The sequence below is a fragment of the Macaca thibetana genome, chromosome 18 (genome assembly GCF_024542745.1).
Source record: "Macaca thibetana thibetana isolate TM-01 chromosome 18, ASM2454274v1, whole genome shotgun sequence".
In the NCBI taxonomy this organism is placed as follows: domain Eukaryota; kingdom Metazoa; phylum Chordata; class Mammalia; order Primates; family Cercopithecidae; genus Macaca; species Macaca thibetana.
Genome location: NC_065595.1, coordinates 58,046,146 through 58,063,267, shown reverse-complemented (window position 1 = coordinate 58,063,267; position 17,122 = coordinate 58,046,146). Strand labels below are relative to the sequence as shown.

At 40.4% G+C, this 17,122-nt stretch overlaps 1 long non-coding RNA gene across 1 annotated transcript in view; it reads right to left on the bottom strand.

The window, feature by feature from the left end:
* LOC126941452 (uncharacterized) overlaps positions 1–17,122 on the bottom strand; it is a 391,778-nt gene that overhangs the window by 18,170 nt on the left and 356,486 nt on the right. The window contains exons 8-9 of the long non-coding RNA XR_007721308.1: positions 1,692–1,779; positions 98–765 (exon numbers count right to left, since the gene is read on the bottom strand). This is a non-coding gene — a long non-coding RNA (uncharacterized LOC126941452). The remainder of the gene's footprint in view (positions 1–97; positions 766–1,691; positions 1,780–17,122) is intronic.

Here is a 17,122-nt window from a genome sequence, read left to right as displayed (position 1 = left end):
TCATATTCATGATATGAGTTTATTATATCCACGCTTTTCAGTAATGGCATTGATAATAGGAAGGTTGATGTGGAAAAGCAAAATGTTAAACACTAACCTGAGAAATAATCTGTGATCTTTTCTTCTCTCCGAATTAGTAAAACAAACACTGTGAGCTTTAAAATAATAGAGGTTCTTGGAAATAGTGGGCTGCTCTTTTCCGTTTTCCCCACTGCCATGCTATGGCTAACATGATACTTGAGGTTGTAGCAGAACTTCCAAAGTAAACTTGATCTTTAGAGTTTTACAACAATGATGGGTGAACCTCAGAAAGTTCAGAGATTTTTGTCCAAACGAAGAAATAACATTCTTGTGCCAATTTTCTGTATCTCTGAATTATTGAGTTGAAGTTTTCACAACAATGGCAATTTCTTGACCGTTTCATGCTGGTGACAGGAAATTACACAAATAGAGTAAGTTTTCTCAACACCCATTCATCAGTTAGCAACAGTTCATTGTAGTTTCTACTGTTTAGCCTGAGTCTAGATGCAAATGTTGAAAATGAGGGATATGGTGTTCAAGTCTGCAAAGTGAGGTATGGAAGCCCACTCTTTATAGATCTGCCTTGTACCTTGACACAACTTTTTGGTCCCCGTCTTTGAGGGAAGCCATCCTCTAGACGCACTCCTAGGTTGTCAGCTATGCCACCAATGGGAAGGGCAGATTCTCCCAAACAGGGCTTAGCAACAAATGAAGGACAATTTTCTATTCTTATCCTTTACAATTCTAGAAAAAGCAAAAAGCAAGACAAAACAAAAGATGTCACCCAAGGATGTTTTCAGTACAACGGAATCAAACTCTAAAATAAAATGTAAAAAGCCAAGCATAAAGTTGGACAGTGATGGTCTTCTAGATATTCAGTTACACTATCAATCCCTCAGAGCAATGATCACAACTTACGTTGTTGGACAATTTATCATTCACAGCACACTGGCCCATTTACACCAAAGGAGGCGAGATCAGGCATTGCACACCCACCACACAACCACCCAAGTGGCAAACTGCAGAGCCAGGCCTTGAATCATGATTTCAGCTTCTAAATCCATATCGGTACACTGCCTCTGGGGTGAAATCTTCAGTTGTATAGATAATTTTTTTATTTTTCAAAATAGTTTTCAAGATATTGTTGAATTGTAAAAGCATCACTTGTGCCTATGTTCAAATCCTGGCATAGCCACTTGTATTAGTGAGCAAGTAGTGTGATCTCTTTAAACATCAGTGCCCTCAACTATAAAGAGACAGTCATAGTACTAGCCTCTTAAGGTTGTTGTAAGAATTAAGTAGAATAATTCACGCAAAGCATGGAACCTAATAAGAGCTCAACAGAATGTGGCTTTAATTGTTGATAATAAAAATGATCTATGTTCGTTGTAGGAAATGTATCCGAGTATTAAGAAGAAAATATCTTTCATAAATCCACCATCCTAATACAATCCCCGAACCATTACGGCACATTTTCAATTTTTCTAAGTAATACTACATAATGCATTTCTTTGTTATGAAGATTTTCAAACACACAAAAGTTAAAAGGCAAGTGCAATGACTATCCATGTATTTTCCTCCTAGAGTCAACAATTATATATACTTTGCCGTATTTGCTCTGTGTGTGTGTATGTGTTTAGATTTTGCTGTTTCATGTCCTTATACATTACCTGTGTTAGATCTTCCTCGGTACTACTTCCAAGTAGAAAATCCAGGGAGTCTGTAAGCAGACATACACATATACATATGTGTTTTTTGCTGAAATATTTGAAAGTAAACTGTAATTATCGTAGCATTTCACTTCTAAATATTTCAATATGCATCTCCTAAAAATAAGAACATCCTCCCACATAATCATAGTATCATTATCACAGCAGGATATTCATGATTATTCCCTAATGTAATTTAATATCCAATTGATATTCAAATTTTTAAAATTGTCCCCCATTGACTTTTTGCTGTTTATTTTCAAACTAATTCATGCATTGTCTTTTGTTATGCCTCTTTTATTCCAGAACAGTCTTCTCACCAGTTTTACATTACTCTAAGTATACTTTTTAATGATGCATACACTCCAGTGCAGGCACAGTCATGGCCAGTCCCTCAGCTTAGACATACAAATGCTTTCCTTTTTCCCTGTGATGAATCATGCTAAGATGAATACCTTAGTGCGTTGACTTCTTTCACCTTTTTTGGTTACCTCTGAACATTTACATTTTTTAAAAAAAGATAAGAAAATATTTAAAACCCTTCTTAGATATTAGCAGACGACTTTGCAGAAGGGTTTTATCCACTGCTATCCCCCTAAAGTATTTCAGCATGCCAGGATAGCTGGGGCTTTCAACGCCTCCTTGTCCTGAGGAGTCCTGGTGTAAATGCCACATTCTCTAGAGGACATTTTCTGGTCTACGCTGGGTGAGTTCCCTTGCCATGCGTTATTTCTTGTGATTACTTAATCATCAGCTCCTCCCCTCTAAGAACAAGGAATCTTTACTTGAAGAGGCCAGTTTTTCTCTGAAATTGGGAGCTCAGTGAAACTGGCTGATTGCTTTTAGTGTTATGCCAATTTTCAAAAAAAATTTAACATAAAACTTCTGGCTTTTATTTTTCACCAAAACAATATGTTATGATTAAATAATGCCCTATGTACATTAAATATTGCCATAACTTTAAAACTAATGAAACTCTATTCCTAAGGGAACCTTTGGAAACTTTTAAAATAAAATAACCCAAGTAACCAATAATATGTGAGTGGTTAAGTAAGTGTTGCAAATCTATACGATAGTACAGTCTGTACACATTACAATTTATATTCATAAAGGGTTTATTATAACATGAAGAAGTGCTTATTAAATGATATGGGGAAAATAATTGTTAGAAATTTAGAATGCTAAATATGCCACAAAAAGGCTAACAAGATACAGCAACTGCTGTACTATGGGTGATCAAAATAGCTTTTCTCATGTATTTTTCTTCTTTCTGACCAAAGCACAGTACGAAAGATGGAGCTTTCAAAAACATTATCTAAGCATCCAGAGCCCCTGTTTACAAAACTATAAAAGAGAAAAAAATGTTTACTTATGGTAATTTCTTATTTTTCAATCTGATTTTGTAGCATGAATTTAATGTTAATGCTACTTTAATATATAATGAATCTGGCAAAAATCAACCAACTAGCCAGAAAGCAAACAAAAAAAAATTTAATAATCTTCCATTTCCTTCTGAAGATTTTCAGGTATATTCTATCACAAGAGCATTTACAATTATTCCTTTTTTTTTTTTTTTTTTTTTTGAGACGGAGTCTCGCTCTGTAGCCCAGGCTGGAGTGCAGTGGCCGGATCTCAGCTCACTGCAAGCTCCGCCTCCCGGGTTCACGCCATTCTCCGGCCTCAGCCTCCCGAGTAGCTGGGACTACAGGCGCTGCCACCTCGCCCGGCTATTTTTTGTATTTCTTAGTAGAGACGGGGTTTCACCGTGTTAGCCAGGATGGTCTCGATCTCCTGACCTCGTGATCCGCCCATCTCAGCCTCCCAAAGTGCTGGGATTACAGGCTTGAGCCACCGCGCCCGGCCACAATTATTCCATTTTTAAAATGTGCATGCCCCTTGACAAAATTTATCAATACCTCTATTTGATCTGATGATACACATCAGTTGCCAAGTACATAACAAACAGCAACCTATTTCACTGTCTTCATCTTGAGCTGTAATTAAAGAGTATTTACTGAGCATTACTTGAACCCAACATTATACTTGGCATTATAGCAGCTGGCAATGTGGACCTGGGCCCTGAGCTGCAGAACCTTACAGCTGATGACCTGTGATCAACATACTCATCTTTCCTCTAACCACATGACAAACCTCCTGGACCCAGAGCCAAAGGAATTTACGGTTTTCCAGGGAAACATGATATTTGCTTTGACAGTTTCACATAGCTTTATCCCAAAGGCAGACAAAGAGCTGAAGTTTCATCTTCACTCGCCTTTCCTGGGATCAAGCCCTTTGATGGAAGGAGATCACTGGGAATCCATCCCTAGGCCTGGAGGTGTCAGAGGCAAAAACCAGACATACGTATTCTGCTCTTTGGTCCTCTGGGAAAATACCTAGCCATCGCTGCCCTCATCCACCAGTCTCATGTTGCCCGCCTGTCTCCAGTGTTAGCGTAAGTGCTGACCCCCCAGCACTGTGTGTGTCTGGGAGGGCAAGAGGAGTGGCAAAGAGCCAGCTGGTGACGCCTGCCCAGAGCCCTGGCGGACCTCATTAGGCTCGGACTGGTCTCTGAAATGCTCCACCACTGCTCCTGCCTGGCACCCAAACCCCTACCATTTTAAAGTGAGCTTTTCACATTCCATTCTTCCCTAGGTCCCGCAAGGTAGGGCCTGCTTTTCTCACAGCTCCAACATCAACACTTCTTTTAAGCAAAACTTTTGCATGCAATAGATAGTGCTAGTGCCAATGCATCTCAGCCAGCATCTACAGTCAAAGTGAAACAAAGAAAGGAAACACTACAAAAATCAGTGTTGTGGAATGGAATTAGACAAAATCAGTAATAGCCAGTGTGCCCCTTTGATGACCTAAATGCTTAGCATCTCAAAGGATTTCTAAAGGTGTCATGCACAGAGTTTTGAGAGGGAGCTGGCATTTTCTAACTGACAGCCCAAAGCTGAGGGATCCTCTGAAACAGATGCAGTCAACTATGCAGACAAGTTGCCATGTGGCAAAATGGGAAGAAGTATCTGGCTGTGCATACCAAATACCATCTCAGAGTGGGGTTGTGACTTGTAGGATAGACATGAATATGATGCACCCAGCATGGCCATGCGTGGGAGCTCCTCCAGCAGAAAACATGTGGTGTGGTAGACGAACTGGAAAAGATTCAGAGAGGCCAGAAATTGGGGGCAGGAGGGGAATGGGTGAGGAGGTAAAGGCTGTTTTTTAAAAGACAAGAAAAAAGGGTTAAGCAAGGAAACTTCATAAGGACCTCATAGGCCCTGTGGAAGAGTCAAAAGTCATTTAAGTGTTAAGCAGACTTGTTGCATAATTGGAGTCAGGCTTTAGAAAAGTTACTCTTGCTGAAGCATGAAGAATGAATTGAAGGGGGGCAAAGCAGAGGCAGAAAGACCAGTTACAACATCTAAGTGAAGGATAGCAGTGGACAACGAGACACATCAGTGGATTTGGGAGGTGTTTAGGAGTAGAATTGATAAGACTTAGCGATTCACTAAGGGGTTGTGGTGAGGGGAACAGTGAAGGAGGAAGAAGAACCTGGAATGACTGCCAGAGTCTGGCTGAGGCTTTCAAGGGAATGGCAACACCAACCAATGAGGGAACAGGAGAGGCACATTAGGGATGATACTCATCAATTCAGGTTTTGGTGGATCGAGTTAAAAATATCTTTGCAAGATGTTTACTAGGTAGCTGGATAGATACCACTGAAGATCTGTTCTATTTATAAAATTTGGAGTGGCCAGTACAGATAGTAATGCAGCTGAAGGCATGTTGTGGGTGAAAGGGGTGTCCAATAAATAGGGACAGAAGGACACTTGAGTGTTTGAATACTCTGTTCATTTTTGGCAGCTTATTGCACATTCATTTAACAATCCCTCCTAAGAGTAAGTTCCGGAGGAAGGAAGTATGAAACGCGAAAATCACTAAAGTGGAGAAATAATTCTCAGAGTTACCTTCATTATTGAGTACTTACTATGTGCTAGGCCCTGTGCCGAGTACTTAATATACATTGTTCTACTGTATTTCATTTAATTCTTACAACAAGCCTACATAAATTAGATACTATTTATTATCTCCACTTTATGTTAACAAGAGCTGAAATTTGGAGATTCTATAACTCTCTATCCCTGTTGTTTAATCTGGTGGCCACTAGCTGCAAGTGGCTGTTAGGAATTTAAAATGTGCAACAAAGAAATTTAATTTTTTATTTAATTTAACTCAGAATTCTCATTTAATTCAAATTTTATTTCATATTAGTGTAAATTCACACTTAAGAACACTGGATTCAGTTATCGAAAAGTGCTTACATATATTTGGAACAATGTGAGTATGTGAATCAATTTTTTCAACTCTAAGTTTTATGAAATGTAACTACAGATCAAGTATTTCCAATGAAAAATTCGTGTCTGAATTGAGATGTGTTGTGAGTGTAATTTCGAAGATTTACTGCCAAAAAAAATATATGAAATATCTCATTTATAATTTTTGTATTGATTGCATATTGAAATAATGTTTTGAATATATCAGGTTAAAAATATATTGTTAAAATTAATTTCACCTGTTTTACCTTTTCACTTTTTTTATGCGACTACCGGACACTTTTCAATTCTCTAAGGGGCTGGCACAAGAGTTCCCCGAGGCTGACGGGGAGCGCAGCCTGGGCAGCCCTTTCCCCAGCCTGTCCCAGTGGAGATGGGCTCACACCGAGGTGCGCGCACGTGCGCGTCTGCGCGCTCTGCCGCGGGTGGACCGAATCTCACCCCGTGCCCACGACCAGCGGGCTTTCCTGTTTGCCTTTTTGAACTCTGTTTTCTCTGAGTCTTGGAGAGAGCCAGGGGCTGTGATGTCACTGTATAAACAGAGGGAAGGGTGGGGGCCAAAGTTGCATTGGAGCGAACCCGGCGCTTGGAGGAGGGCTGGTGGGAGGATGGCGGGGGGGGGGCGAGGGAGATTTTTTTAAAGGTGGTTTGGTCTCGGGGGTGTAGGGGCAGCGGGGAACTCTGCAGAGTCCCAGTAAAGAAACAGAATGCCAGTCCCTAAGCTGGGGGCGGGGAGGGGGACGTGGCTGGAAGAGACGGGGGTTGGTGGGGGGAGGCTGGAAAAATATGGGACGCCTAGAGCTAATTCCCCTGATTAAAAATGCATTAGTTTGGAGGTGTCAGCGACACGCAGCTGTTTTCAAGGAAAGCCTGGCTCCAAGAGGTCCTCCCGGGCCGGGCCGCCTGGCGGCTCCATCCCGGGTGGGTGTCAGCGAGCGCGCAGCCCCCGACGCTTGTCCTCTCCCTGACAGGGCCCTGGCCAATGTCCTGCTGCTGCGGGTCGTGGTAATTTACATCCTCTCTGTGTACATTAACTTATCTGCAGCCGCGCTGGCTGCGCTCCTTCAGTCAGCCTGTCTCCTGCGCAGCCTGGGAGCCTTCCCCGACCCAGCGACCCACCGGGCGGCCGGGGGCGACGGGGGAGCCCTGGGAATCACAACAACCGACCGGTTCCGACCCGGCCCGGACGCCCGGGGGGCGGGGGGCTCCGCGGGGCCAGGCGTGGAGGGCCGGCGAGCCCGGCTTGGGTAGGGCAGAGGCAGGCGGCTGGGGGCTGGCGGCGAACACTTAGTGGCTAATTCATGACTCATGACTCATGCGCAGGCTCCTCTTCAGTGACAGCCGGGACAGTTCCTGGTTATTTGTAGCCCCCCGGCTTTCATTTCGCTGTAATTAAGCAGTCATTTGAGGGTCATTTCATCCCCGTTATAGGTTTCTCTGTTTTAATCATGCTTTGAGTTCCAGGGTGGGGGGAGCAGGGAGTGGAAGGGGAGGTTGGGAAGGAGGCGTGGAGGGCAAGAGGGTAATCGTCTCTGAGAACGCGTGCACTTTTCATAACTCTTCCCGTGACAGGCCCCGGTGCAGGCTCCGCAGACGCCGACGCCCGGCGCTCCGCTCCGGGGCGCGGGCCAGATCCTCTTCCCTGACACCCGCGGTCTTCCCTGAGAAGAGGTCTGGCCCTTTTTGAGTCAGATGTTGGATTTTCTGCTTTCCCCTCTGGCACCACACTAATCATTCTCTTTAATCGCTGAAGCTTTTTAATGAGGCCAAGTAGGTATTTATGGAGCCGTCTACTCTCTAAACGCTAATGCTTGATAAGTCATTTATAACTTACCGGTGGGCTTCGCATAGGCCAAACCCAGAAGAAAGGAAGTGAGAATAAAATAGAGGCTAGATTTTACGAGGAAACCTTCAGCGTATCTTCAGGTCCTAGATGGTACCAAGCCCTTGTGGGAAATGTGCAATCCATCAGGCAAAAGAATAAGGAACGGCCACAGCCTGTCCGAATTTTGTGAAAATTCTCTGGCTGTCATTCTTGATTTTTTTTTTTTTAAATTCCCTCCACTTTCTCCTTTGGCTGGTTCATGTATTCTTTAGATATCATTTGAAGCTTCCATTCCAAGGCCAAGTCTATGATGTTCTTTAAAGAAATCTCAAACTATTGCATTTGGAGGGCACACAGATGGAAACTGAAAGGACTGGAAAGAAATAAAGGACAGAAACCAGATTTTCCGTCATTGCAAAGAGTAGGTGCCACAGGCTCCAAATCTCAGTAGATATTAAAGTTAAGGCAGGAGTCTGCGGTAACAGTAGGAGTGTGGGTGCTTTCAAAAGAGAAGGCAAGAGAGAAAACCTGTCCAAGAAAGGGCAGGAGAAAGAGTGAGGGAGAAACAACACAGACTAGAAAAAAAATGAATGAATCAATCAACATATGAGTATTTAATGTGCATTAAGGAGACTTTAAAAAATGTTTTCAGCCATAAAATGGAATAAAATACTGATACATGCTATAACATGGATGAGCCTTGAAAACATTAAACTAGGTGACAGAAGCCACTTACAAAAGACCACATATCCTATGATTCCATTTAGATGAAATGTCCAGAACAGGCAACTCTATAGAGACAGGAAGTAGATTAGCTGTTGCCTTGAACTGGGAGTGGGGGTAGGAGTAAGGGGGCGGGGGGAGCGACTGCTAGAATTAATTGTGGTGATGATTGTACAACTCTGAATATGCTAATAACCACAGACTTACATGCTTAAATGGGTGAATTGTGTAGTATGTGAATTATATCTCGATATACTGAAAACAGTTTTCATAAAGTTAAATAGAAACAAGGCCCCAAAACAGTGCCACTAAAAAATTCTTTTGCTAAGTGTACTGCTCCTTCCTATATGATGATGTAAACAGCAGATAATGTTCCTAGGACAGGGACTTGGTCTGGTTTTTCACTTGGTCCCTAGTGCCTAGAACAATGCTGCTTATGGAAGGTACACAACAAATATTTGCTGGAAGAGAACTTGCAAATAACCAGATGGCCAAATTCAGACTTATACCACACTCAACCTGCCATCTCTTCACTGCACCCTCTAGCTTTCCAATATTATCATTTTATAGATATATAAAATATACAAATATATATTATTATATATACAAATGTATATTATATATAGTATCATTATTATTAATACAGCTAGTACAGCCAGTACTAATAACTAACAAACAACATTTTGTTTATATATTTTGTGCCAGGCACTGTACATATATTTGCTTGTAATCCTTATAAAACCCAGCAATGTAAACCCACTGAACCCAGGTCTGTCTGGCTCCCAAAGTTTTAGTCTATTATAAACACCGCCTGCTAAAAACACTAAACACAAAGGCAAGGAGAAGCATCAACGAACATGCAAAAGAGAACCAGCCAAAGTCACCGAGAGAGGAAACCAAAGAAAATCTGGTTTCTATGTTTATTTTAGTTTAATTTTTATTTTTTTGAGACAGAGTCTCGCTCTGCTACCCAGGCTGGAGTGCAGTGGTGTGATCATGATTTCTATGTTTAAACTGAAAGAAGTATCAAGAAGCATCACTCAAACATATCACTCAAAGAACAATGGCTTGTCTCATTTAAAATTATATCACTCATAGAACTATGGCTTGTCTTATTTAAAATTATGATAATTTTATACTAACTATGGATTATGTATCCAACAACTACAGAGGACTTACTATGTACATAGCTCACAGGAGCTTATGTTCAAGCCTGTTACAAAAGCTACTGTCTCTTTAAAAAAAAAAAGACTACTCAGTATATTTGTCTAAGTAGTGCACAAAAGGTTTAACCATACAGTAACGGAAACATTCTGGTTTCCCAAAATGTCTTCCTAAAGTTGAAACATTTTTGTGGAAAGTTAAAGACCCAGAGGTCTATGAAGGGCTGCCTAAATGACTGCCCACAAAAGTAGCTGTGGAGAAACACAAATTAGAATACATCCAAACTATTTGAAAGCTACTGTGGTGTGTGCTTGGGCTTGAGCCTGCTGCCTGGGTGTTCATTAAGTGTTCACAATATTTCTTATGTCCATAATCCAAGATTCCAGACCCACATCCCAACCAAGCCTCAGACCCGCCATCTTATCTCATGCATATTAGTTGGTATATATTGATACTACTTGTAATAATTATCCTACAAAGACACAAAACCTTCTAATAAAAGGTTCTATATTCCTCTACCTACTTTGCTATCAGAATTTTGCTCTAAGATTTGTAATGAATAGCCCACATTTTACAGTTGGAAAAACCAAGTACCCCCTGAAAGTACTTACTGAAACTGTCCCAAAGATCCATAATAGTAATAGGAAAAAAATCTCAGCATGTCCTTCTCCCAACTGTTAGAGATACTCACCTCCTATTTAATGTAATAGGAGGTGTTCCTTCTACTTAAAAAAAAAAAAAATTACTATATACATTTAATTTTTTCTTAACTAAGTCTGAAAAGGAGAGACAACCTAGGCCACAAGTATGGGAAAGATGTATAGTTTCCCTCTCTCCTTTTTGTGGGCGACTCCAGAAGTGAAAGTCCAACCACTTAGGCTGATGAGCTTCAAGAAACTCTTCTCAGGACGGTGGAATGTGCACTGTGTCTACAGTCATCCATCCCTAAGCATATGTGGTTGTCACCCTCTAGTGGATGATCTATGATAATAGTTGGCAGCCTCCTGTGGGGCACAAGCACGATATTATCCAAGGCTCACCTATCTTTAAGACGTAAATGACAGATAAGACTGCAACACAACTCTTCAGTCTTGGACACATATTTCCTAGGAAAATGGGTGTTCATGCACTGTTTATTCAGTCTGCTGTTCCCTGCTTCTTTTGAGTCTGTGTTTGTGTTTCCTACTGGTGTCTCGCATTTTCAAGAACAATGCACATTTCCTTAAGGCAGATTTCTCCTACCATTGAGATAGTTCTAGGCAATTGATTCCCAGAGATTGTTTGCATCCAGACTGGTCTTAAAAGCTTTCTCTATCTGCAGGTTTACTGGATATATACCCAACTATTTAGCTGGTAACCAGGCACTTGCCAGTAGAATGCCAGTTCTGTGTTGAATAATTTGATGTACCTAGGAAAGTTGTAGACAATAAATATTGTTTCCATGTTCACTGTTGTGTAAAGCGCTTAAATGTAGATTCTTAGAGACTCTGATAGAATTTTTAGAGGTGGAAATGATATGGTTTGCATTACCTTAAGTTTTCAAGACTCAACACGAAGCATTAGACTGGAAAATATAACTTTTTACAAAAACCCTCTAAAATGAAGTCTGGCTTTGAATTCATTAGTATTACTGGATTCAAAATATAATCACATGATTTTCTTCTCTCCATTTTATTAGGTAACTGAAGATTTACATCTGTAAATCTGGATGGGAACTGAATTCCTACATCATAGACAGTTTCAAGGAGGGAAGGATTATGAGTTCAGGAAATACTCTGCATTCTCAAAACCCTACATTGTTGGTGCTTAGATTTGCTCTGTGAGAACCTACTGAGAAACCATTTCACCAGAAGACAAGTACAGTTTCCTGAAGATCTGTTTATTTGTCAGCAAAGGAGTTGAGTATTTGAAGCCAAGGTTGACCTTGGTTCTAAATCTGTAGTTAAATGGAAATCAGAGCACTGTAGAGATACGGTGCCCCTCCACACTCTTATCCATTTGAAAGATGAAGAAACTGAGGTTTGGCAAGGTTGAGCAGAGTTCACATAGCTAACTAACCAAAGAGCTGGCACCAAACAGGAGCCCAGCTCTCCAACTCCTAGGCCCTTGCCTCTCACGTGGAATTTTCTTAGTGATTAGGAGAAAATCAGTTCCCTAACCCTGTTCATAGAAGTTTATATTCTGTTTGGTTAAAAAGCATTTTTCTTGTAGTAAGAAATAAGTACATAAAATTTGCCATTTTAATTTTTTTTTTTTCCAGAGTCTCACCCTGTCACCCAGGCTGGAGTGCAGTGGCGCGATCTCAGCTCACTGCAAATTCCACCTCCTGGGTTCCAGCAATTTTCCTGCCTCAGCCTCCCAAGTAGCTGGGACTACAGGTACGCGCCACTACGCCCAGCTAATTTTTGCATTTTATGGTAGAGATGGGGTTTTACCATATTGGCCAGGCTGGTCTTGAACTCCTGACCTCATGAAGGCCGCCCACCTTGGCCTTCCAAAGTACTGGGATTACAGGCATGAGCCACTGCGCCTGGCCCATTTTAACTGTTTTAAGTGCACAATTTTGTGGCATTAAGTACATTCACATAATTGAGCAACTATCCCCAGTATCTATTTTCAGAACTTTAAATAATCTTCCCAAACAAACTCTGTCTCCACTACCTAATAATTTCTCATTCTCCCCAGCCCTCAGCCCCTGGCAACTACTATTCTACTTTTTGCCTTTACGAATTTGACCACTGTAGGTGCCTCATATAAGTGGAATCAAACACTATTTGCCCACTTGTTACTGGCATGTTTCACTTAGCATATTTTCAAGGTTAATCCATGTTGCAGCGTGTCAGAATTTCCTTCATTTTAAAGGCTAAATAATATTCCTGTGTGTGTGTCTGTGTATATGTGTGTGTGTGTGTGTATATTACACTTTGTTTTGTTTGTCCACTCATCCGTCAGTAGATACTTGGGAAAAATATTTTTTAAATGCACAATAAAAATAAATATAAATATGTAGTAAAAGCATCTCTGCAAGAGGCTTGAGGCTATATTTGTTTAAAAAGGACTGCTGGGAATTGTTGGAGTAATTAAAGAGTAATTTAATAATTTTACACAGAGCTATTTTAAATTTAAGCTATGAACTTTGGTTTACTTACCTTTATATTCTCTACCACCTCCCATGGTATTCTAGCATCAGCACAGGGTCACATGTGGTAGGTACTCAATAAATATATGCTAAATTTCCAAGTCATGCATAGGAAAAATCAAATGCAATCTACAACGTCATTATTTTTCCTTTTTTATTAATTTTATTTACTACACAGTGAACTGATTCTACAGTCAAGCTAATTAACATATTCATTCCTTCACTTAGTTACTGCATATATATGTGTGGTTTGGGAAGGGAGAACATTTGAAGATTCACTCCCTTTGCCAATTGCAAGTATGCAATACAGTATTATCAACCATAGTCACCAGGCTGTACATTAAATCTCTAGCAGTATCCATCCTGCATAACTGCAACTTTGTGTCCTTTGGGCCACATTTCTTCAGTTCCCCTCCACTTCTGCTCCCAGTAACTACCTTTCTGCTCTCTGCTTCCATGAATTCGACTTTTCTAGATTCCACAAGTTCATGTCATGATTTTTCTTAATCATTCCAGAGGAATATGATATGCTTCTGTGATTATTCCAGAGGAAGATGCAAAAGTTCCTGGCAAAAATCTTATATATAGAAAGAACATTCTCCTGGAAGAATAACGTATTAGCCAAGGTTCTTAATTTCAAAAAATTGAACTAATTCTAATTCAAAAGACCAAGCCCAAAAAGAGTTCATTGAAAAAATATTGCATCTCTCGTGGAATTGCTAAATGTCTGGAGAACCAGGCTTGAGGCTTCCAGAAACAATGTCCAAAACCATGTCCAAAACTGATCCGAGGAGGAAAACACCAAAGGTTATGCCAGTGCCAAGCAGTGGGGGCTCCTGTTTGCTCAGCTGCCAGGACATAACTGCACCAAACAACCATCCAGCCACTTCTATCCAGAAGCCCAGCTTTCCAGTCCTGGCATCCTGGATGCCTAGAATATCACCTCAACAGCCAAATTGATTCCACAGAGGCCCTCCTTCAAATAGTAACACCAGTCACATTTAAGTACAGTGATTGGTGGGGTGTGGGTCACATGCCTGTGTCCAGCTACAAGGTGGCTGGGAAGGAAGTTCCCTATTTTCTCCCTAAGGGATGTGGGGCACGTAAGGAAGATGATTTCCTGCATATAGAAAGGGTGTTCAAAAAGTACTGGGCAGCCACTACTGAAGGTAAAAGGACTATGTTTTCCCTAAGAATTATCAGTCAGAAAAACAGATAAAATGCTAGCTGGAATAATTCGAATAGTGACTATTTTTAAACACCATTAACACCTATGTGGCAAAAGCAGAATAATATGGCAAGTGTTCCAGTTCAGCCCACATTGCCACTGTAAACTTACAAAGCACCACTGGAGAGCTTCTCCCTCTAGAAACAGATTCAGACTTGATAAGGAAAACCAGAGCTCAATTAGCAATAATTGATAGCAGCTGAAATGTTCAAAGAAGGCTCTGTACCTTGTACTTAGATGTTTGAATTATTGTTTTTGCATCAATTCTTGTCCTTTTCTTCTACATTTTGATAGTGAAAGTTAAATACCATATATTGCAATTTTAAAGTATATATATATTGGCAAAGCAGAAGATATAGGTCATGTGTCAGAACCTTTGTTTTCTGTTTTCACATTTTATTAATGGACATGTATATACTCAGCTTAACATTACTAGGCAAAACAGATCTATTCCTGGAAAGAAATGTCAGGCCGGGCGCGGTGGCTCAAGCCTGTAATCCCAGCACTCTGGGAGGCCGAGACGGGCGGATCATGAGGTCAGGAGATCGAGACCATCCTGGCTAACACAGTGAAACCCCATCTCTACTAAAAATACAAAAAATTAGCCGGGCGTGGTGGCGGCGCCTGTAGTCCCAGCTACTCGGGAGGCTGAGGCAGGAGAATGGCGGGAACCCGGGAGGCGGAGCTTGCAGTGAGCCGAGATCGCGCCACTGCACTCCAGCCTGGGCGACAGAGCGAGACTCCGCCTCAAAAAAAAGAAAAAAAAAAGAAATGTCTACAGGGCTAGAGTTGCTGGCTCTGGCTTATTGGAGATGGCCAGCATGAAGGCGGTCACATGCATCACCTTAGAACAAAGCCTGGAGCAAGATATCAGAGTCAGAAGAACCTAGCTTCATCTCAAAATGGTTTTTCTCCCAGAATGACCTCAAATGGGCCAGTTTCTCAGTTTCACAGGTTGTCATGATTGCAAAGAAAAGAAAAGGAAAATGACCAAATTTTATGAAAGCCTATTTCAGAGGACTATCAGGAAATTCCGTTTGTGATAGTTAAAGTCAACAGCTCATCCCAGATCAAGCAAGTCTGCCTGTTGAGAGATGTGTGCAATAACTAACATTTTTCCCCTTGTAGTAGACTTGATTTCTTCAACTACATATGATCTATGTTTTAAAAAGAGGATTCATTAAAAACAGTACAGTTGATGGAGAAAAAAATTTGGTCTATATAGCAAACATTCATTGCATAATGTTTCACAAAGTTAGCAGGTTTGGTTCATTAAAAAACGCTATTTGACACAACTTTTCTTTGTTTAAGTGGCTAAAAGTACTATATACATTTTTCTTAAGATCCATAGATCTAATAAATTAGATCTATAATCTAATAAATGCACTGTGAAGAAAAAAAGAAAAGAATGGTAAGTCTTATTGACTCATTCAAAGTAGAAAATAAAAATCATAGACTGGAATAGAATAATGTTGAGCCTGAAGTTAATCTTCCAGACAATCTAATCTAGGCTCGACAAATACATGGAGTCAGGATAGGCACTTTCCTAGTTACTGTTTAAGGCAGACATAACTAATCAATTTCCAGACATAACTAATCAATCTCAGCAATTTCTAATTGAACCCAGACATATACATTCTCATAATTCTTCTTAAAACAGAGCTTGGCTAGCCTCTACCATTCACTGAAGTTGGTGTATGTAAAGAAACTATTTGCCATAGCTGGTATTCTCAATCCTTTAATACATATGCATATGGAGGATGAAAAGCCTGCAGTGACCTACTTGACCATTGTCACTCAGCTAGTAAATGAAAGTATCAGCATTATATCCCTGATTATCTTTGCATGACCACAATCAAACTCATAAAGTTATGGCACGTGTGACACTCAGCTGATTGCTGAATTTCCAAGTTTAGTAATTATGATGCTCCTGGAAAGAGTTTCTATTACCAACTTTATAATTTCCATTGAGAAAGAAGTAAAATAAGGAAAACATTCTTATAGCTTACAGTTATGTATGAGTTCATTTATTGTTCATGAAAGAGATTACCATTATTCATAATTTAAAGGAGAATGTTAAAACATTTACTGCATACAAAATTACTATTAGGCTATGGCTGCTATTTAAATGCAATGCCCTTAGAAACAGGGAATGGTGCTAAGAAGCTTTTCATTAAAAACAGCAGCTACTCCATTCTCCCTCTCCTTTACACACACGCACGTGCACACACACACACACAGATACACTGTTTCTCTCTCTCTCTCTCTCTCTAAAACCCTGAAGGCAACCACTTTCAACTTTTTTAGCTGTTTCTTTTGATATTTACTTCTGTATTTCTAATGAACATACTTACATTTCTTGATTTATCCATTTAGACATTATCTGTTATGGTGAACAACATTTCAGTTCTACATACCCCTTTTCCTTTCCTTTCTACTACCTCAATTTTTTGTTCACTCCATAATCAGCATTCATTATTATGACTATGAACATGTTGTTTACTACATTGCTGGGCTTTCCAGCAAAGTCATGTTTTATGATTTTATTTTTCTTGCAAAGCTTTTTATTTTTCTTGGAGTTAATAGTTGCCTCGTATTCTCATTCACTTAGGGGTCTGGTTTTTTTTTTTTTACACTCCTGCCAAATCTTTTCACACACCGCAACAGTTTTGTAAAGTGCCTCTCAATACAATTTCCCAGAGTCAAATCTAGAAATTGCTCTGTCAGTTTCATTTTGTTTTTCTGGAGTCATCCTTCATCCACCTGCTTCAGTTTGCCTGGCTGCTCACTAGGTCTCCTGCACAGCTATTGTCCTGGTATTTCCCTTTGTACCTCCGCGGTATTAGATCCATTCTTTCCAAGATTCCACATCTTCTCTTTTCTTGGCATACTCCCTTATACTGGTGTAGCATCCTTTGAGAGCTTCCTGAGAAAAGAATGCATGGGACGTAACTTTTTCTGAGACTTTCCATATCT